Source organism: Solanum verrucosum, unplaced genomic scaffold (assembly GCF_900185275.1).
Source record: "Solanum verrucosum unplaced genomic scaffold, falcon-dt-bn FXZP01000208.1, whole genome shotgun sequence".
NCBI classification, from domain to species: Eukaryota; Viridiplantae; Streptophyta; class Magnoliopsida; order Solanales; family Solanaceae; genus Solanum; species Solanum verrucosum.
The window spans coordinates 3524012-3548731 of NW_026020329.1; the positions used below are offsets into that span (position 1 = coordinate 3524012).

At 34.7% G+C, this 24720-nt stretch overlaps 2 pseudogenes; one reads left to right on the forward strand and one right to left on the reverse strand.

The window, feature by feature from the left end:
- Positions 1-8496, forward strand: part of LOC125836091 (pectin acetylesterase 8-like) — a 45340-nt pseudogene extending 36844 nt beyond the window's left edge.
- Positions 8497-8745: 249 nt separating this feature from the next.
- LOC125835987 (uncharacterized) lies at positions 8746-10364 on the reverse strand (annotated as a pseudogene).
- Positions 10365-24720: the final 14356 nt, after the last annotated feature.

Consider the following 24720-nt stretch of genomic DNA (forward strand, 5'->3'; position numbering starts at 1 on the left):
GCGCGGAGCGCCAGCCTTTGAAGACAACAACTTCAACAACATATCCAATCTTTTCTCAATAATAAAGATGAGTTTGGTGTGTGGGGGAAAATATCAACCCAACACTAAGAACTCACATACCTATTGGGGATCACCCCCAACGATATCCACGACGGAAACTTTCTTGATCTCCTCTTCTTCTCTCTCAAGCCCTAGCTTTCACTCTTTTAAATGGGACCAAAATGATCCAAAAATCAGCCTAGCATACAATATAACCCCAAAAGAAAAACTAGGGAAAAGACCAAAATGCCCTTAAAATTTCCGGACAGATTCCCTGCCAACTGCCCAACTTTCAAAGAGCATAACTCGCTCACACGAACTCGGAATCGAGAAAACTCGGTGGCGTTGGAAAGATCATTCCACAAGCTTCAAAATCATAACTGGAACTACTCCTAACTCATCATGAGCTAGGAGTTATGACTGCTCAAAGTTGGTCAAAACTCACTGATTTCCCACACTTAACCAAATTTCCAGATTTTGAATTCCTTCCAAAAATGACTATTTCAAATTCCAAGCTTCTTCATAGTTATTTTAAATTGTCGGATGTTACACTATCCATGCTACCAACACCAGAATTTCTCTATTGTTTTCATTCCCTCATCCGAAACTACTACTAACTCTATCAACTGATACTCTCACTTAAGCTCCCATGCTAATATCTTAGCCATTGACCAACTTAGTTAACCACTTACAATGACTAACCTTAACTCCAAAATCCACGGGACAGGTCCACAACCCCCACAACATAAAACAAGCCATACTTGATTCATCACATCTTTCAAGTATTCGGACCCTCAACGATTCCTAAGATCTCATTTACAGTGTATAACATGCAATGTATGTCACGCTCCGAGCCTACATCCTGGGCAGGATGGGCACTCAAGAATCATTGTTGGCCCCAAGCGAACCCTTGGCCTGACTTAACTCTTAGAGGAACACTTAAATAATAGGAAAATAGTCTGAAAAGATAACTCATGAAATAACTTAGAATGTCTTAAAAGAACATTCAACTAGCCAAGATGGAAACACATGATTAAACATAAGCCAATAACAAGATAGTGACAAATGAACTAACTAACTGTCTATGAAGCCTCTAACAACTGCGATAGACGTCGGGACAAGACCCACGACATCCTAATTAACTAACTAACAAAGTAATAAAAACGTGTCCTCTAGAAGAAAGGAGACTCACCAACAACTCTAAAGCTCAACTAGAACAAATGAAGTGTTGGATGCAGATCTTGGAAACCTATATCTGCATTATAACAACGATGCAGGCCAAATGACGTCAGTACATTGAATGTACGAGCATGCGAGGGGAATTCTAAAACAAGACATAAGCTTGAAAGGAACTAAAAGAACATACATGGGTTCAACTTAACTCAACTTAACTCATTTCAATATAAAGCAATAATGTAAATGCATTATAAAGAAAAGCTTTAAAAACATGGATAACAACTATGTATATTTAGAAATACAATAGTAACTCTGTATATATAAAAAGATACAATATAATCTCTAGATGTATATGAAAATATAATTAACTCTGTGTATATAAAATTACAAAATACTTCTGTGGGAGTTTCTCTAACCGACAACCATCGCTTTATAGCTATGTGATGATATAACGTTTTTCCTCACGTTGCCAGGGCCATCCTATACCTTGCCAAGGGCATAAAACCTAACTACTAAGTGGATCCACTAGTCTATGCGAAAAAGCACTAAGGAATCATCTAAAAAGTATGACCCTTTTTCAACCCATGATGGCTACATGGTTTATGGGGGATGGGAGTTGTCTGAACTCTCCCCAATATCGGTACTCAATACTACTCCCAAAAGATACTAGCTCATATGTTTAAAAACATAACTTCTTTCTGTGGTTTGAGATAATTGCTCAAAAACTTAGCTCAAAGGCTCTCTTGGAAATCAAAGTTTCCTCTCTTTGCTTAATTGTGAAAGCATTTACTCCTTATTGAAAAACTAGCTCAAAGGCTCTGTTGGAAATCGGTGTTTCCTTTCTTGTTTAAATGTGGAAACATTTACCCTTTGGGAATACATAGTCCCTATATACTATTTTTGAAGAAATGAACTTCACTCTTTACTCTTTACTCAACTCAAAACTCATGTCTTCAAACAAGTTTAAAGCAATTGCAAAAGACTTTTGAAAATGACTCTAGACACTCTCTAGACTTGGCTCTTAACTTCCCTTGAATTTGAATTTATGGATTCAAGGTTATGATTCATGTTTACGGATGAATTATAGATGTTTAGAAGTCATTTAGAGTAGTTAGAATCAGTAGGAAGTGTTAGTACACTTTAGAAAGACTTAGACGGGCTAAACGACAAAAAATGGATGGGGGCAGATGAACCGGGCGCGATCCTGGCACAGGGCACCCTCCACTAAGTTACTGGGGCTTATTTCTGGCGCACCCCCTCGGCTTTGCCCCCGGTGTTCCTGACAAACTTTTCAACTCATTTTCTGATCTTAATTCGATTGTTTTACTCAATTTCTCTTTAGATTCATATACCCAATACATGTACATAAGAATCTAACTCAGAACAACTCTATTGTCACGCCCCGAGCCTACACCCTGGGCGGGACCAGCACTCGGAGACCATTGCTGGCCCCAAGCGAACCCTTGGCCTGGCTTTCTTAACTCAGCGGAAACTTAACTCAACAGCATAACTCAATGCAATGAAAGGTTAAAAAGAACAACCAACTGATAAAATACGGCCAAAAAGGCAACTCGAGTCCCAAAATAGAATATTTACATATATACATAGCTGAGAGACTCAATACTAACTGACTGACTGTCTATGAAGCCTCTAAAATACTGAGATGGATGTTCGAATAGACCCGCAACATCCTAACAAAACAAAACTAAGAACACAAAATAACAGAGTCCTCCGGAAAACAAGGAGGCTCACCACTGACTCTGGAGTGCTCAGTTGGATCAACGGCGAGCTGGATGCTGATCCGGGGTACCTGTATCTGCTTCGTCATAAGATGCAGGCCAACTGGCATCAGTACATTGAATGTACGAGTATGCGAGATGGAAAGCTAAACCACAACTTAAGCTTGAAAGGAGTATAAGAGAACACTTACCTTGGCTCTGTACGACTCATGAATAACTGAACTCAATATATAAAGCAATAAGACACATGCAATATATATATAGCTTGTAAAACAATGTAAACAACTTAGCTCGTTAATGATAAAACAATAACAAACTCAACTTTACTTATATAAAAGTAATATAACTTTAGTGGGAGATTCTTCAACCGACAACCACCACTATGAGCCCTAGTGGTGATACAACGTTTTACCTCACATTGCCCAAGGACCATCCTATACCTTGCCGTGGTATAGGACCTTACTTTAACTTAGTGGATCCACTAGCTTAATCTTACGTAGTCATCTAAAAAGAATGACCCGTCAAGTCCCATGTTGGCGCATGGTTCTTATGGAGAGTTTAGTTAATATGAACTCGTGTCCCCAATTCGGTGCTCAATACTACTCCCAAAAATACTTTGGCTCATAAGTGTTTTTAAAACACATCTTTCTTTAGTTGAGATAATTACTCAAAACTTAGCCCAAGGGCTCTTTTGGAAATCATGGTTCCCCTCTTGCTCAAATGTAAAAACCTTTATAAACTTCTTTGGGAATACTTAGTTCCCTAATAGCTTTTGAGAAATGAACTCAACTTTAAACTCTTGACTTAACTTGAAACTCGATACTCTTGACTCGACTTGAAACTTGAGACTCTTTACTTAGCTTGAAACTTTACACTCTTTGCTTGACTTGAAACTTGAACCTTAAAACGACGTCAAAACGTTCAATAACGACTCTTGAAAAGCTTTAAAGACTTGCTTGAACTTACTTCTTAACCTTGCTTGACTTGACTCTAACTTTGCTTTGACTTGACACTAACTCGCCTTGAATTGGATTATCGATTCAAGGTGTATGATCACACATTTATGGATGAGTTCTTGACATTTAAACGTACCTTGGAGTGTTGAAAACAACTAGGAAACATAGGTACAATACCAAGGAACATGCATGAGAAAGTATAAAAAGAAAGGGGAAACTCGGCGCCCTTGGCGCTCTGCAAGGCGCGGAGTGCCAGCCCTCGAAGCTCAGAAGGGGCCTGCTGGCGCTCTGCTAGGCGCGCCGCCCCAAGGGCTGGACTTCAGAGTCCCCTTTGGGGCGCGCTAGCAGGCGCGAAGCGCCAGCCCCTTCCCCAGAAAACCCGACTTTTCTCCCTCTTTTTCCCAACTCTAAACCACCCTAACTTCAAAGGTTTGAATCCCAAACACTAAGGATCATAAAATCCCTCAACATACAAGAGATTCAACTCAAAAGCACAACCAAACTCATGTCCCAAATCAACAAGAACCTCAACAACACAATCCACAACATCAACAACACAACCAACAACTTCAACAATACAACCATTCTTTTCTTGAAAATAAATCGAATTTGGCATGTGGGGGAAAAGGGCCAAACCCACACTATGTACTCGCATACCTAGTAGGGATCACCCCCGACGATATCCACGATGATCTCCTTGCTTGCTCTTCTCTTTCTCCTTTTGTTTCTCTCTTCTCTCCCAAGCCCTAGCTCTCACTCTTTAAAATGGGACAAAATGATCCAAAATCATTCTAACACAACAATATAACCCCAAAAGAAATGGCTAGGGAAAAGACCAAAATACCCTTAAAATTTCCGGACGAATTCCCTGCCAACTGCCCAACTTTCAAAGGGCATAACTCGCTCATACGAACTCGGAATCGAGCAAAATCGGTGGTGTTGGGAAGATCATTCCACAAGATTTGCAATCATAACTGGAACTACACCTAACTCATCCTGAACTAGGAGTTATGACTGCTCAAAGTTGACCAAAAACTCACCTTTTTCCCATAACCAAATTTCCAGAACTTTAAAATTCTTTCCAAAAAGAAAATTTCCAATTCTAAGCCTCTTCATAGTTATTTCAAATTGTCGGATGTTACATCTATAAATCGACGCAATAATCTCAAGAACTCCTCAATCCAAGCCCAATTCAACAATGAAAGCAAATTCAAGAACACACATCAAGAACATCAAACTTTCAACCTTTTTAGGACGATTCACGTTGAAATAAACATGTTGGGAGCGTGGGTGGACAAACCCAAAGCTATGTGAACTCACATACCTCGTAGGAAATTCTACAATCAATTCCTCCAGAAATCGACGAATCTAGACTGTTTCTTCTCCTTTCTCCTCTTGAGTTCTTTTCTCTAAAACCCTAGAGTGATTTGGTAAATGTGTAAACTGAACCCATTCAGTTTAGACCCTAATTAATTCACTAAAAACGAATCAAACCAATTGGGTATGGAAAAGACCAAAATACCCTTTTAAAATCCGGTTTCGACTTTCCTTATCTAGACAGCCCAACTTCAAATGGGGATATCTCCCTCATACAAACTAGAAAATGAGAAAACTCGGTGGCGTTGGAAAGATAATTCAAAGATATTTTCTACGGTATCTGGTAGAACAACTTAATATCGATGCATATGTTAAAAACAGTCTAGGACATAGGGGCTTAGGGGGTCTAGTCAGGAATCACTTAGGTCATTGGATCATTGGATTATTCGAACACACCCCCCTCACCAACCCCATTAGAGCCGAACTCCTAGCCATTAGGAGAGGACTTCATATAGTTGTAGACCACAGCCTTACTCCCCTTGAAATTAATATTGACTCTACTGAAGCAATTCACATGATTAAGGACAATAACTTGCTCTATGATAATCTAATTGTTGATTGCAGGTACTTGATGTCAAAGCTGGAAGTCACGAAGCTATCCCATGTGTTTCGGGAGCAAAATAGAGTCGCAGATGCACTGGCCAAAGAGGGGACAAAGGTGGCAATTTTTGACGAGCCAACCATTTTGATAGTTCCTCCATTGTTTGTCCAAAAGGAGGTGGAAGCAGACATTCTAGGAACTATGTACATTAGATTAACGAACAATATTTTTAACTCTTTACAGGGTAGGGATGTGACCCAAAGTAACGAAAACGGACATCTCACTGCGGTAGATGCACCAATACATTGCCCCTCTTGATTATATAATATATTAAATTCCTTTTTGACCCAAAAAAAAAAAAACCTCATTTAGATGCAGTCTGCTTGGATGGAAGCCCACCAGCATATTACATGGATAGAGGATTTGGAGAAGGTGCTCAAAGCTGGATGATTCACCTATCTGTAAGTTTCGGAGGATTAATGATTGTCTATTTATTAACTCAGTCTATTTTGATAGCACAATTCCAATGGTTTAAACAAATCTCAAGATTTATCTTAATTATATACAAATACTTTTATGATAATACTCGAGCCGTACGTAATACTTTGTTGTTATTAGGGAGGAGGATGGTGTAGAGATGTGAGAGAGTGCCAAAATCGTTCAACTACTTCCTTTGGTTCTTCAAAACATATGCCTCCATTCAAATCTAGAGGTCACGTCAGCAACAATAAAGATGCTAATCCAGGTAATTAATCACTAACAATTTAAATTAATAGGTGTAAGTTCGATTCTCACTATCGAAAGATATTTTAATTCATATTTGTGGTTAATTTGCAGAATTAATTATAACCTTTACAATGCAAAATATGCAGATTTGTTCAACTGGAACAAAGTTATGGTTGCATATTGTGATGGAGGAGCATTCACTGGAGATGTTGAAACAGTTGATCCTGTATGTTATTATAAAGCAACATAATCTTATAATTTAATTCATATTAATTACCATATGGTTTTTTTTTTTTTGTTGTGAAAAAAATTGGGGTGGGGTAGGTTAATAACTTAATACTCAACGCTTTTAGTCACATTTTCATGTTTCAATTGAACATTCCATTTTTCTTTACCAAACATATGCGATCCAATCAGTATGATTCATCAGACAAGTATCACGGGTTTTGGGTAAATTTATTTCATTTTTGAATTAGCTTGTGACAGGTCTTAGTATTAATATGAGTTCGTTAAGGGCAGTCCATCAAGATGATGAATTCCACAATAACATACTATTGTTCATTATTAGAATTTAGAGGTTATAAAAGCTTCAATTTATATACTTATATACAATTTTTTTGTCCTTTTAGGCTACCAATCTTCACTTTAGAGGTGCAAGGATTTTTTCTGCAGTGATGGAGGATTTGTTATCAAAAGGATTAAAGGATGCCAAAAATGTACGTATGTCAACTTACTTTACTTATTATACAAAGTATAAATAAACTCTTCAAAAATATTGACCAACATGTGTCAGATACTCTAAAAATATGCATTTTGGAGATTGGAGAGTCAGAGCAACATAAGTAAAAAAAATATTGTGTTTAGACATACTAACAGAAATTTAATTTATTGTACTACTAGGCCATTCTCATTGGAAGTTCTTCTGGCGCATATCCAGCAATGTTATATTGTGATCGCTTCAGCAAATTATTGCCTAACACTCCTAGAATAAAATGCTTGACCGATAGTGGCTATTTCGTCGATGTGTAAGACATTTTTATCGTATTATATGATCATTTTCTGAAGAACGATTCATATGTGAATGAATTACTTTATAAAATTTGTTGTTGTTTTTTCAGCAACAAGAATCTTCATAAGGGAAAAGGCTTCGAAACAATCTATAAAGCACTTGTTACATTACATGTACATAATCTCCTTTCTTATTTCTTCTTGTTTCATTTTATATTATCAAATAGACAACTCACGTGACTAGAGGTGTCAAATGAACGAGTCAAAAATAAATTGATGAGTTCATATATGCAGGGGTCTGCCAAAGCACTACCAAAATCCTGCACTTCAAGAATGAAGCCAGAATTGGTACAAATTGTTACTAGATTAATTTTCCTTCTTGTGGATTAATGTTGATATTATTACTGAAAATCATCGCGATACATTTTTGCAGTGTTTCTTTCCACAAAGCATGCAACAATATATCAAAACACCACTTTATACAATCATGTCACCATTCGATATAGTTCAGGTAATTATATTATATATACTTGTCATGTTTTATTCCCCGAGAGTCAAATTACATGAATTTTGACCAATAGATTGTATTGCAGGTTGGAACTTCATTAGGTGATTATTACAATGCCATTAAACAGAATAATTGCTCTGCTAATCGAAAGAAAAACCTTAGAGGTCAGATTACAAATTAAATTTTTATTCCCAATGTACAAGTTTGTAATTTTCTAATTATTTGAGTTATTTTATTTCAGAACTTAGATTGGAGTTGTTAAGTAAATTTCCCAATGCAAGTGACACAAAATCAAGAGGAGCTTTTATTGACTCTCAATTTCATCATACTAGACTTCAGAATTACTGGAAGCCACAGAATGTCAGTGTGGTGAATAATGTGGTACGACATTATTTAGTCTGGCTTCTCAAAAAAGACGTCATATAAAAGAGGGAGATTCTATTAGGTTGATGGATAACATAAACTAGTTAATTTATGATGAATTTTCACAATACCGAATATGTTTGAAACGTGTTCATTACTAGATATGTAAATTCAAATCGTCAAATAGAGCAAATATATTATAGTTGCAAACTTCAAAATAAACAAAATAATCAAATCTTCTTACAAATCATATACTAGGTATTATCATGCCATTAGAGTTACATACAAACAAGCTAGAATTTGTAGTTGCTACTAAGAGTGGTCTTCCTCTATTTTAATACTTTTCAGTCTTTCAGAAGCTAAAGAAAACTTAGTATCATAAGAGTCAGTTTCTCTATTAAGTGCACATTGGACATGAAGCACTTCATCGAGGTTGAAATTGAAGTACATGAAGTTCTCCTTTGAGTTTAACTCGCCGGAACAGACACTGCATTTGATAACTGCCATCTCACCATCATATGGATATGAATAGAGAAGTTTATAAGAAACTTTCTTGTTTTTGTCAAGCGTAAATGTCATGGGAGCACCAGCACAGGAACGATGGAGACTGAATTTACAAGTAGAGCAACGGTATGTTGTACCTTTTTCTTGACCACAAGCTCTGCATTTGAACTTTGGAGGATCGTTATAGCTAGTGAGTATGAGGGGTGATTTGGGTGAAAATGGTGTTGTATCCTTCGCGGAAGAGTGAAACAAGTCTCGTCGATGAAGTAATTGCATAGCTGGCAAATGTAACCGGATAAAGCCTGGAATGAACATATGCAGCAATTCATGATTGACGCCTCATTTGTTTGTTTAATTGCTTTCAACGGATGGCGGTGGCTGAAGTGTATAACTTCTCCTAGCTTTTCGAGTTTCTGTTGTTGGCCAGAACAACTTTTTTGGAGGAGCAAGGATTTTTGGACTTCAGATAGGAAACTTTGATCCCCTATAACTCCAAGCTCTTCTTCAGCAGCAAACTCGAAATGACAGATGTAATCAAACTCGCGATTATAGAAAAGCCAAGTGGATTGCCTATTCATAACTTTGTTACAAATACAACATAACAGGGTTGCCCCTTCACTTTTTAGTGGAAAGGAAGTAAAGAGATCAAGAGGGTATTTTACGTTATGGATCAATTTCGTCGTCACAGAAGCACATTCAAGATGAAGATCAAATTTACACAAATCACAATGATAGTAAAATGAAAACAATGAGTTGTCATAACCGCATGCCACACAACAGAACTCGCTTTCCACTTTCGAATGCCAAAGAGAGATTGAAGGAATGGGAAGAAGGGTGAGTGAGTGCATAGGATGAAAATCATGTCGAATTCTTTTAGGAATGTTAGAACATACCTCATGGAGAAAGTAACGACAACAATCGCAGCCATAAGCTACCCCGGAAATTATAATAGTACACATATTGCATCTTATAACGTCTGTTCCTTTAAGATGAAATCTTAGCAAAGGATGTCTGTGGCTGAAATGCACTAGATCACCATCACGAAGACGAGGAGGCGCTTTTGACACACAACTTTCCTCTTCCTTAGCAATCAATTTAGAACAGCTTGTTATTTCTGTTTGAATATTTTTGTGCCTCTGCCTAAATCTGTACAGAACAGCTTGCTGGCCTTTTGCTTCATCCAACTGATCTTCAGCTTGATCAGAAGCATCTGATTTTTCGTTCTTAACGATTTCTATCTCTCTTTTTTTGGGCTGAGACATGTTTTGAGGATGATGAATTAGTAATTGAAGAAGAAATTTGAGCAGGCAATAAACCAGAACAATAGTTGGTAGCAATATAGAAAGGCCTAGTAAATAGCTGAATTCCAAGTTGTTATCATCAAAGATCAAACGTAGCATCTTCTTGTCGTCCGGCATCAACTGATATTACTATTACTAATTGATTATTGTTCTTCAAGAATTGATCATACTCTTTGAAATAGCATACGACAAGTGAAATTATTGAAAAAGCAAAAAGCTAAAGAAGCCATTAAGTCAAAAGTGAAAAAGGCAAAAATGTAGAGAAAACAAAGAAAAATTATTGTTCTACAGTAACTCGCATTTTGCAAAGAAAAGATATTTCTATACAATTTTGTTGTTAACCTTTTCCTCTCTTGTGTTTCAATAATTCATAGGCCAAAAAGACATTTTAGATGAGGACTTTGGGTTTTAGAGTAAATTTCTCATATACAAGCTAAGTAAAAGAAAGGTATGAAGTTAAGTCGCTTTTTGTTTTTATATCAATAAAATCACTTAATTTTGTTCGGATAATTTTTACCCCCGCCTCATCCATAATCATCAACCTGATTACCAATAGCACTAACCACCTCTGTCATCATAATCATCACTATCATTACCGTCGTCAACCACCACTTCTTGGAGCAATATATAATACTAAACAATGATACATTGACATAATAATAATTTATTCATTCATATATTCATTCATACATACATATATTATTAATACATATTATTAAAGAGAAAAGACATAAATTTCACATTAAACTTGTATCGAAAAGTTACTTACGTGCTTAAACTATCATGATGACCTATTACACACATTTACAATCCAAAAGTGAATTTATTTACCCCTTAAAACTGATGTGGCGAAGAAATAAAAAGAAAATAAAAATTATACGTGTCAGTTATAAATAAAAATAAAAACAATAATTAGAATTAGCTTTTAACCCCCCCCCTCCACCCCATCCCTACCCCCACACCTCTTCTTCTTCACACCTATTTTTCTTTTTCAACATCTCTTCTTCTTTTTCATATATCTTTTTCTTCATTCTTTATACATCACAATCTCAAAGCACAACTTTTTTTTTTTATCAGCAATTAGGTTAATTCTCATATATTTGTTAGTGAATAACTGTGTTTTGTGATCATTTTTACTAAAGGAAGAATCTAAAAAGAATTTCGGATATACCTAAATAAATAAATCCTTAAGTTATGTTTAGGTGATTTTGGTTGATTGTTTCGATCTTTTCTATTTTTTAACTTTGTTAAAGAAATTTTGGTTGTTAATCAATTTTTGGGTTTGGTTGTAGTTGTAGCTTTATGGGTATGGTGGTTCTAGCTAATGGGTGAAAAAAAGAAGAGGAAATTGAAGATGGTGAAGAAGATTAATCAATTTTTGAATTTGGTGAAGATGACAACTTCATGAGTATGGTGGCATTGGGTAACGATTTTGAAAAAAAAAATGGAAATTGAAGATGGCGAAGAACAAAAATATTATATTGGAAATGATGATGGCGATATTTAGTGGTGGATGGCAAAGAAGAAGAAGAAGAAGAAGAATTGAAGGTGATATGACGGTGGTGAAGAACAAAGAATCAATAGTGAATAAGGTAGTTGGATATGGTTTATTCTGTGAGATAAGAGATGGAGTGGGTTGAGATTTTGTGATGAAGAATGTATAATTATTAGAGAATTTTAATAATTAATTAGAGATTAATTAGTGTAAAATATTGTTAACAAAAGAAAAGTAATTAATAAACAAAACAAAACAAAAAAAATTATATAAAATTGTAATTTCTGACATAGCGTTGATGTGGCGGCGAGTGTATTACACAACACCCCGTGAGAGTGGTGTTACACATCTCAGGGTGATATTAAATTCACTTTTGAATAGTAAAGGTGTGTAATAGGTCATCATGATAGTTTAAACGTATAAGCGACTTTTCGATATAAGTTCATGCGAAATTTATGTCTTTTCCCATTATTAAAAGTAAGAAGAATCTAAGTCAAAAATTGAATTACGAAAATTCCCCTTACCTATTAATTTATTTTCTTAAAATCATTTAAAAAAATTATTTCTGCATTTAAAATCAAATTCATAACTACACCTCTCATTTTCCTAACTTATCATCATATTATCATAAATAAATAAATAAATAATAATAATAATAATAACACAACAACAACAACAATAACAAAAACAATAACAATAACAATAGTAACAATAACAATAGTAATAATAATAATAATAATAATAATAATAATAATAATAATAATAGTAATAATAATATAATTAATAATAATAATAATAATAGTAATAGTAATAGTAATAGTAATAGTAATAGTAATAGTAATAGTAATCGTAATAATAATAATAATAATAATAATAATACTAATAATAATTATAATAATACTAATAATAATTATAATAATAATTATTTTTATTATTATTATAATTATTATTATTACTATTATTATTAAAAGTGGAAATCTCCAAAATTTGAAGTTGAATTGTCATTTTACCCCTATACTAAATAAAAAAGTTATAAAATTATTTTATTAATTAAATACTAAATAATAATCATAAATTAATTTGTCATTTTTCCTTCACATATAAAAAAAGAGAAATAAAACTTCTAATTATTATTAAAAGTGGAAATCTCCAAAATTTGAAGTTGGATTGTCATTTTACCCCTATACTAAATAAAAAAGTTATAAAATTATTTTATTAATTAAATACTAAATAATAATCATAAATTAATTTGTCATTTTTCCTTCACATATAAAAAAAGAGAAATAAAACTTCCAATTATTATTAAAAGTGGAAATCTCCAAAATTTGAAGTTGGATTGTCATTTTACCCCTATACTAAATAAAAAAGTTATAAAATTATTTTATTAATTAAATACTAAATAATAATCATAAATTAATTTGTCATTTTTCCTTCACATATAAAAAAAAGAGAAATACAACTTCTAATAGTAAGTATATATATAAGTGGAACCAAAATATTTTAAAAATTGAATTATCAAAATGTCCATAAAATATTGAATGACATTAATATCCTCCAATCAGATATTATTCCTTACAATAATATTGTATAAGAATATAAATATACACTTAGTTCAATGCAATGGCTATTGAATATATATACACAAAAATACCCACTAATATTTTTCCATTTATTTAACTCCTATTTATGTAATATTTTTTGCTAAAAAGTAAGTCTATCTTCTAATAAATATAAATAATAATATAGCAAATGAATGAACTAGATAAATTCAAAAGACATGGAGTTATATGTATTCAATTTCTGTAAATGTTTTTTTATCCTCTGATTCCTAATGCAAAAAGTAAAACATCTCTTCGTAGTAATAAACATAGGGAGAATTTGAAAAGTTACTTGGTATATTCAATGTGGAGTAATTCTTTTGATCAATTCAATACAATATATTCACTTACTAAATGCTATATATTATGTGTATATATAGTGAAAAATCACAAGACAACTATCTCAATCCATCAAATTATTAGATTATCAATCCTACTTTGTGTGGGTACATTTTCTCATATTCATTTTGTGTTTGTGTCTCTCTTTTCTACTTATGTTTATGCTCTCTATTTATTCTATTCCCATTATAAGTTATTATCTTTAATTCGACTTATTTGTATATGTTTTCTGATGAGTTGAAAGTTATCTTACTTGGGTAGGTCTACGTGTGTATCATAGTTATTTCATCTCTTGCAACATAGAAATTTGTCATGCAAATATCAAATCAGTTGAGATTACTTTAATTTCTTTTTAATTATAACTTCTTGGAGTATCATGAAACTGTATATTCTTGTTTGTGTAAATTTTGGTTAGGAGTCAATTTACATAATTTAACTAATATATTTTTTGTTAAATTCATAGATGATAGAACTAATCATTTTGAATTATGCAAAGTGTACACGTACCTATACTAATTATGATTTATATACATCGATTAGATATTTTAGCAATTATTTTTATCACTAATGATAACTATTTTTTTTTTGTAGGTGTACACCACAAAATTGACAATGATCCACTAGCTATCATAAGAAGGGTATATGTTGATCTAATTTATGTGCAGTTTTTACAAAACACAATTCACGTTCAACAACAACTTCTTTATTTGTATGTGATTATAAAAAGATAGAGGCTACAATTTCTTAGAAAGAAGGCAAAAATTTTAAAACATGAAATATTTGAACCAATCAGAGACACTTAAATTATGTGTTCTGACATATTAAATTTTTTTTATCAAGTTGAATACTTGATATATTAAAAAAAAATACAAAACTAAAATTATTTGAATATTACTTTTAAAATTCATTTGATAGCAATAATTCAGCATTATATACCTTGTAATGATAATAATCTTGATTGAATAGGTTCATCATTCATTGGTTAAGCTTGTAAATTTTCTCTTTAATTACTATGCAAGATATCACACAATGATCATCTACAAGTTATCTTAAGGAAGACATAGATTGAACAAATTTCTATTTAACTTTTGCAAAACACTACTCTCATTCGACAACAACTTCTTAATACATATGCAAATGTGAAAAGGTGGAGACTACAAAGATGAAAAAGAATATGAAAAACTCAAGATCAGAAATATTGTGAAATCACACTTGACATTTAAATTATGAGTTATGACATATTAAACAAAAGAAAGTTTTATCAAATTGAATACTTGATATATTATAAGAATTACACAATTGAAGTTATTGGTTTGAACTTGTATATTTCTGTTCAATTTTTGTGCAACTTATCACACACTTATTATTGTAATATTTTCAAAGTTCTTGTACTTAATTAGCATAGGATATACGAGCAACATACATGTCCGAATACATAAATATCGTTATAACAACTCCACACAACTTAGCATGGGACACACGTTCCCAGGACTAGTAATTATTAAAAATGAGAAGTTGTAAAGTGTAAAGTTAAATTATCATTTTACCCTTCCACTAAATTATAAAATAATTAAATATCTAATTATATATAATATTTTAATGACATAATTTGAAGTCTAACAACTGCACTTTAACACTTTAGTTATGACATTAAAATTGTGAAAGGTATTACTGAAAGTTAGTACATTCAATTACAATGAAAACAAAATGGCTAAATGCTTTAATGTTTTTCTTTAAAATAAAATAAAATAAATCGACGCGTCGCCAGGTGCATTCTCACGTACTGCACCATTCAATGTATTGAATTGCTGTCCAGTAACCTTTAGAATGTCAATTAAATAGTTGGCATAATAGATAAATTGTGCTCTTTAATTTGATTTCAGTTAATATTTATGGCCTTTAATTTAGGATGTGTATAAGTAGATACTAAAAGTTATATAAAATTGAATACAATATTTGAATAATAAAAATTGACAGTTTAATGTATGCATGCACTTGACTAGACCTAATATATCACTTGTCATCGACAAACTTTCAGGATTTACAAACAATCCAAGTAACATTCGTGGCGATTGATGAAGTCTTTTGAAGAAATAAAGATTATATATATTCTTTTAACATGGAATGTGTTGGCTCATAATCTAGCTAAATTTTCTATTTCATGTGTAAATAAGATTTCTTGGGATTCTACCTTCCCAAGCGTTGTTGTAACTGATGAAATGGTGTCCTATGGACATCTGAAACATATTTTAAAATAATGCAATGTTTTTCTGAAAAAAATATATTTAAAGAAAACAAAATATTTAAGCATATGTTATAGTGATTTTTATATCGTGTAGAATGATATTCTTAAGTGAGTTGTATTACAAGTATAAATGATAATAAAGTTGTTTTATGTTGGATATTCACTTGATTTGGGGGGAGGGTCATTAGTTGGGTATCCAAGAAACAAATTTGTGTTTCTCATTCCACATTGATATCTGAATTAATTGCATTAGCAACTACATGTACCACCTTACTGATGAGAATTTACAGAAGAGCTACCATGGGTATATATCGTTGTCTGGCAGTTTTAATATTCACCTAGTCATCAAGGTCACGTTCTGTTTATGTTTGGTCGAATGTGGGGACCATAAAATCTAGTTCTACCATTCTTAAGGGTTTTCTATGATCACATCGATCTACTTATCTAGCACTCTGACGGTGTTGTTAGATATTTTGTATACTTGGGTGTACGCTTGACACTACAAGAAAACTGTGAATTATATGGGGATTTTCCTGGGGATTAGTATGAAAATTCATAGGAAACTTATTTTCCTGCAAATTTTCATACTAATCCCTAGGAAAATCCCCATGTAATTCACACTTTTCTTGTAGTGTGATGGGTGGTTACTTGATCTTGTTCTTCTTTGGGTTAGATAAGTTTGATCCTCCCTTGATGAGTACCCGATGTTTAAAGATCATATTTTTATAACTTAAACTCCTGAAAATATTGTGTTGTAAAAAGGAAATCTTGATAAGATATGTGATGGTTTGTGCATTATGAAGGTGTGGTGGTTGGTTCAAGTTCACTTCTGGTGGTAGCCAGTATCGATTCAAAATGTTATCTTGATTATGTGAGAAAATATTCATCATGATGGTTGTGTTATGGTCTAGTGAGTTTCAGTTTAGATTGGGTTCATGGGTTAGTCTGTGGCTTGATAATCACTCCTGATTTATAGATCTGTCAAATTATGATTTGATAGTTTAGTTCTTGCTAAGTTGATCTTGATGGAATGGTCCTAAGTATGAGTTCACTTTGAGAGATTAACATGACTGTGGAAATCATACCTCAGGCTCTTGGTATCATTCAAGTATTCTACTTTCTTTTACTTTATGTTTGAGGACGAACATGGTTTTTAGTGGTGTATAATGTAATGAATCGAAAGATCATTTTTGAAAATTTTGAACTATTCAGTTAACTTTAGTTAATTAATTAGCATAATTTTTTTAGAGAATTAATTTAATTGGTAATTAATGGGCTAAGTTTATAATTTAATAAAACCCTATACCACTTGACCATGGATTAAAGTGAATTAATTTAGTTGGAATTTAATATATGGATCATAACTGAAAGGGATAATTGTACAGAATGGCAAACTTATAATCTAAAATAAATGGAGTAGCTACTGTTTGATTTAATTGCGCTCCGTAGCAAACGTTTGCTAGTCGCCTCTCTCCCTCCAAATTTTCGCTCGCCACTCACCCTTTCTCGCCCGCTCCCTCTATGCTCGCCTCTCTCGCTTTATACAACAAAATTGTATAAATTGTGCTTTTGTTTGTATAAAGTGAGAGAAAATTGTATATACACATGCAAATACATATATATTCGTCTTATACACTTATAATTATACAATAAAAATATTCTCCTGCTCAGTTCTCTTTTGCCTTTCTCTCTTTCTCGTTTTGTACAAACACAAATTATACAATATAATGTAAAATTTATGTTTGTATAATGTATAATTTATGTTTGTATAAAGCGAAAGAAAAATGTATATACACATGCAAATACATATATATTCGTCTTATACACTTATAATTATACAATACGAATATTCCCCTGCCCAATTTTCTTTTGCCTTTCTCTCTTTCTCGTTTTATACAAACACAGATTATACAAATATAATGTATAATTTATATTTGTATAATGTATAATTTATCATTGTATAAAGCGAAAGAGAGAGCGATTTTTGATATACAAATATTTTGTCAAACGATTTATACAAATGAGAGGCTAACAATAATTTATACAAATGGTCTGCCAGCGAAATTATACAAATCTGAAGAGGAGCCAACGAATTATATAATTTCTTCTTTTTGTATATATATATATAGCGAAATAGACATAGCTTTCAATTGTATATGTATAGCGAATTATACATATATATGCTTGCTATGGAGCGCAATTTTGCAAACTTTACTATAACATATAAATATAATTTTTATTTGCTATATGTGAAAGTTGCTCTAACTGAAAAGGGAAAAGAAGAGGACGTGCGGCTATAGAAAGGAGGAGGAAACTCACTGCGACAGAGAAAACAAATCAAAGGAAAATCGAGTGAATCGAGTAAGGTAGTAAAGTCTTTTTTTTCAATGTGATTATTATATAGTTGGATGATCTAATTATTGATAACGTAATGTGTATTGCTGGAGCATTGTAAAGGAGAAAACGACAATATTTGTCATAAATGGGTTGAACATAAGAAGGAAGTGAATGGAAAATTTGTAGTTATTCAACGTGGGTCCCTGGAAAAACATTGTGTGACTAATTTTAATGAATAACAAATATGTAATGATTGCTATGCTATGTGTGGTCAACGATTAGGAATTAGGATGGGTATACAGTGAGGACAAAGGGTTTTTAGGTTCGGAGGTTGTGTTCTCTCCGTGGATGATTTGTAATTTGGCTTAATTTCTTATTATTATCACATTATGAGTTAAATTTTAGTATATTGAGATAGTTAACTAAATATTAATTCAAGGTTAAATATATAGTAATGTGGGTGTTGTTAGTTTCGAAATTTTATTGTGAATATGTACTTGAATAGATTGCATTGATTTGGATGCTCAACGAAAAGGGAAGGCTCAAGTCCCAGAGTGATTGTTCGAGTATTTGAGGCAAGTGGATTTCTAAACCCTTGTTAAGTGCATAGAATCGTATATTTCCATGTGGTATGTGTTGGAGAGTAATGGAGCTTGGTGATGGGTTGACTTGTCCATATTGAATAATTCTAATGATGAAAAAGGGGTAATAAAATGCAAGGTGATTAATTGTTGGTGTGTGATGTGTTGAGAATGGTTTGAAAGGCTTATTGACTCATTGTTGATGTTGTATCACGATTGTGTTGTTGTGAATTGTGCATTATTATGAAAACGGTCATCTCTTCATTATTTATGTGAACATGTCATTTGCATTGATTCTGAGACATGGTTGTGATAAATGTTATGTGAATTGAGAAAGAATAAGAAATTAAAGAGGATGTACCATTTCAAGGGACGCGTCGCACGCCGCGACGGATACTATATTTTGAGGGACATGTCGCACGCCGCGACGGATACTATATATCAAGGGATGTGTCGCGCATCGCGACGGATACACGGATACTATATTTTGAGGGACATGTCGCACGCTGCGACGGATACTATATATCAAGGGATGTGTCGCGCACCGCGACGGATACTATATATCGAGGGACGTGTCGCGCGCCGCGACAGATGCTATATATCGAGGGTCATGTCGTACGCCGCGACTGATACATGGACAAATATGTCCCCCATGGATCCCATACTTAGAGACATCGGGTTTGTATTGTTAGGTCAGACATGCATCGCTATTCTTGACATTACATTTCATTGAATTGCACATCTTTATCATTGGTGGACATGATCTTGTGTGTTGTTGATTTTGTGAGTGCCTTTCTGTGGAACCTGAGATTGATGAATATTAAACTTGTTGTTAAGGATATGTAATTGTTAAAGTGTTGTTGTTGAGTTGTGTGCTATGTAAATTGTGAACTATTAGGTTGGGCTGGTTTTATGCAGGTTGTAGTTGTAGAGGTTCGGTTGGGGTATAAGGAGTACCCACATTTTATTCCCTTAGATTGTGTTTAGAAGTTTACTTGTTGAGTCTCGTGTCCCTTGCTTCTTCCTTTTTAATAGGTTACTAGCCTGAACCTTCGTGATACTTTCTCTTCTTTCCTTGTCTGAGGCTTCTTGTGGAAGTTTGTGAGGTAGCTGCTTGCCATTTAGGCTGACCTTCTTACTCTTATTTATGATCTTGTTATATTCTAGAAACAATGTCATTTGAGACTTGTATTTTTCTTTTGAATCAATTGTAATACTTTAAAGGCTTGTACACGTGATAACCAGGTTTTGGGGTTTTATTAAGTTGACTTAGTTATCCGCACTTATGATATTTTGAGATGTCAATTTGTCTTACTTCCGCATTTTTGTGATATTTGAGTTTTAGGTTGACTTGTCTTGATGGATAAGATGAGTGTCATCATGTTTATTTTTGGATCGTGACATGTATTTTGTATTTTCATTAGTCAGTTCTCTTGTATAAATAACATTTTTGTACTTAGTAGCTCATATACCTGTGACACTAGGTCCAGAGATTTGGTTCTTGTGTCAGTTTGTCGTTCTTGGCCATTTGGATCTGTTTATATATTATGTATCGTACTTACATTCTATACTACGGCTCTATTCTATATCCTTATTCCTTTTTCCGCTTGTCCTTTATTATAATTATTATCAAATTGCTATCTTCCACCAGTTCTTTCTCTCCAACGGCTTTCTCTCCATAACCCAACGACTTTCTCTCTGTCGACGCTGGAGAAACTGAGAGACACCAGCGCCATCTCGAGCACCAGCGCTGCTCCGACCAGGCGGCAGCTCCGACGGGATTGCTCCGTTCCCCTCTTTCTCTTTCTCTTTCCCTCTCCTTCGTTCTTCTTCTCCGTCTCCTCTTTCTCTTCGTCTGTCCAGCAGCCGACGAGGACTACCAGCAACCACTGGACAGCAGCAGCCGGCGACAACCCACGACAGCAACATCTCCGGTCAACAACAACCAACGAGAGCCAACTCTGACTTCGGCAAGCTACCGGCCAAACAACAGCGCACCATCAGTGCTACTGTTTGTCGCCGGAGACCAACCAGATCTGGCCGGAAAATTGCCCAAAGACCACCGAAGCCCTCCATCTTCACCGACCAGGTTCTATCTATCCTGTCTCTCTTTCTTTCTTGATCTGAATCTATTTTCTGGGCCCTCTCTTGCAGATTTTGTGTTTTTGTTTTCTACTTTGAAACCCTTCTTGTTAGGTAAGTTAATATTGCTTGGTAGGTAATTACACCGTACTTTCAATAATTTGAAGAGCATAAGAGTAGATTTTAAGGTTACCTGATTGTGCATTGTGCGCTACACTCTGATTATCTGTATTTTTTATTTCTGATTGGCATTTTAGTTCAGATTAGGGCTCCATCTTCTATATTCCGGATCAGTACTGTCTTGTTTTCTATTATAGTTTGGATCAGTGCTTCAGCCTTTAGTATAGTTGTTGCTATCTTGTCTTTTAGATTATACACCTGTTGCAGTATTATTAAGTGTTTTCCTGTGTAGATTTTACATTAGATTCAGTATCTTTCTAGTGGATTTGGTTTCTGATGGTGGTATTGAGTCATGTCATCGGTTGAGGCCGAGGACGAGGGAAAATAGTGGTAAGTGGGTTACGGGTTCCCATAAATTGAGGGTAGGATCATGGAACATAGGTTCGTTGACGGGGAAGTCCATAGAGCTAGTGAAAATTGTCAAGAAGAGAAAGATAAATATATCTTGTGTCCAAGAGAATAGATGGGTAGGTTCCAAGTCTCGGGATGTCGACGGGTTTAAGTTATGGTACTCAGGAGGCTCAAGGGATAGAAATGGAGTGGGTATTTTAGTGGACGGGGATTTGAGGGAGCAAGTGGTGAAGGTTAGGAGGATCAATGATAGGTTGATGACGATTAAGCTAGTCATTGGAGGATGTACTTTGAGTGTTATTAGTGCTTATGCACCTCAAGTGGGCTTGGACGAGGAGGCCAAAAAGCTCTTTTATGAGGATTTGGATGAGGTAGTTAGAGGTATATCAAACACCGAGAGAATTGTCATTGGTGGAGATTTTAATGGCCATATCGGGGCAACTTCTAGTGTCTTTGATGATGTTGATGGAGGCTTTGGTTTTGGGGAGAGAAATGAAGGTGGAACTTCGCTTATGGATTTCGCTAAAGCCTTTGAGTTGGTGATTGCTAACTCATGCTTTCCCAAGAAGGAGAACCACTTGGTTACCTTTCGTAGCTCGATAGCTAAGACTCAGATAGATTACTTACTCCTTAGGAAGGGTGATAGAGGTCTCTGTAAGGATTGCAAGGTTATCCCAAGTGAAAATCTTACTACCCAACACAAGTTTTTGGTGATGGACCTTGAAATTAAGAGGGATAGGAAGAAGAAGATTGTTTTTGATCGACCGATGATTAAATGGAGTGGCATGACCCCTGCCCTTTCTCGGGAGATGGGCGAGAAGTTGACTGGGATGGGGGCTTGGAGTGGTAGTGAGGATGCGGACACCATGTGGAATAAAGCAGCTAGTTGCATTAGGGAAGTTGCTTCAAAGGTGTTGGGGGTATCAAGGGGTAACTTTGGAGGCCATAAAGGAGATTGGTGGTGGAATGGGGAAGTCCAAGGCAAAGTGGAAGCAAAAAAGGCGGCATACACAAAGTTGGTGGAGTGCGTAGATGAGGAAGAGAAGCGGACGCTTAAGAAGGTTTATAAGACGACAAAGTGAAACGACCCCAAAAAAATGCCCGAAAATGTGCTTCGGAAACACCTATAATTGTAATTTCCATATATCTCAAAATCCGTTTCGTTTTTCGAAAATCCGACTTCATATTCTTGTTTAGGGGGTCAAATTGAGTGGGAAATGGGTCTAACCCAAATTTTAGAGCAACCGTATCAAAATCCAAAATTTCCAAGTGAAGCCTTTTTCGAGGGTCTACTTTGGAGGGTCATATCTCCTAGCACACAAATTATTTGGTGGCCAATAATATATCCATGGAAAGCCCTTTGAGTTAGCTATCTAACGCACTTCGTTTCACCTTATTCGGAGTTCGGACGAAGAAGTTATGCCCATTTTCGTAAAGTCTGTCCGGCAGAAAATCCAAATTCCAGTAGCTGATTTTACTGTTCATCTACTGTTCACCCGCCTGTTTTTTTTTCTAAGTGTTGGACCCTTTTTTTCAAAGGACTTATATTAATTCCTAGATACCATAATCCAATTCCCATCCCAAAAAAAAACATTTCCCTCTCTACAATCCTCCATTTAAGAAGAAGAAGAAGAAGTGGGAGCTAGGGCTTTGGATTCAAGGCTTTCTTCATCAATTTTCGTGGGAGATCATAGCAAAGGTATGGGGGTCTTGATCCTTGTCTAATTTTCCATACAAGGAGCCAAATCCAAAGTTACTTCAAAATATGAAAAATCTAGGTTTTCACTCAATCTCATGGGTTCTTCCATCAAATGGTTTTAAAAGGTTTCTAATGGCACTTTATGGTTATATTGTTGTTGTATTGACGATTTAAGATGAAAATACTCCATGAACCCATGATTTCTCTCTATTCCTAGTTTATGCCTTTATGAAGTGGTTGCTAGATAATGAATGTATATGAATCAAACTTGTTTAAAGGTCTTTAGATTGTTGAAGTATGTCATTACCCATGCTTATTTTATGGTGTATTGTTGGTGTATTGGTATGTGAGGCTTATGGCCTTAAAGGCATAGTATGAGAAATTGGAGTGTTATCATGACATTATATGAATGAGAATCCAATGAAGATAATGTGATCATGTTATGAATGTAAAGGTGTTGTTGTAGGTTGTTCACTGTTTTGGTTGCATAATTACTACCCTAATTTCCATGCTCTTTGATTTCATTACATGCCTTCAAGGTGTTTGACAAAATGTCCAACTATGGAGAATTGATAAATTGATGTTTTAAAGCTTGAGTTATGAGATGTATGGAACTTCAAAGATGTGTTGATGACAAACTAAGCTTGTGTATATGTTCATTCCATACGTGAGATTGCATTAGAGCCTAATGAGAATTTCCTATATAAAGTGTTGCATGACCATGCCCGGTCCGGGGGAAAAGAACCGGACAACCATATGAGAGGTTTATATCTCACCACCTAGGATGTTTGGGGTGTGACCAACAACAACCATATGAGAGGTTTATATCTCACCACCTAGGATGTTTGGGGTGTGACCAACATCAACCATGTGAGAGGTTTATATCTCACCACCTAGGATGTTTGGGGTGTGACCAACATCAACCATGTGAGAGGTTTATATCTCACCACCTAGGATGTTTGGGGTGTGACTAACATCAACCATGTGAGAGGTTTATATCTCACCACCTAGGATGCTTGGGGTGTGACCAACATCAACCATGTGAGGGGTTTATACCTTGCCACCAGGGTGTCCGGGTGTGAACGGCATCCCCCATCCTAAGTTGGGGTTATAGATTGGTTGGATCATGCATACACATATGATATCTACTATTAGTATAGATTTACTTAAACATGTTTTGACTTCACTTTGATCATGCATCCTCATATTGTTATTCATAATGCCTATGAAACTATTTCTTGTATTTCGATTGTGTCCTTGTTTATTGTTGTGTTGCACCCTGCATACTTAGTACATTCCAAGTACTAACGCATATTTTGCCTACATGATGTCACCATGTAGGGACCGGAGCTACTCTTGATCCTTCTCTCCATTCACGTGGCTAGTACGACGCTTATCCGAGTTTGTTGGTGAGTCCTCAATAATTCGAGGGCTATGTTATGTTTCTTACTCCTATGTTTTGAGACTTTAGCTTGCAATTGTATTTTAACTATGAGGGGAGCCGGTAATATGTCATGGCCCCCGTCCTATCTATGTATGTAGAGGTGTGAGTTGGACAAGTATTTTGTAAACGAG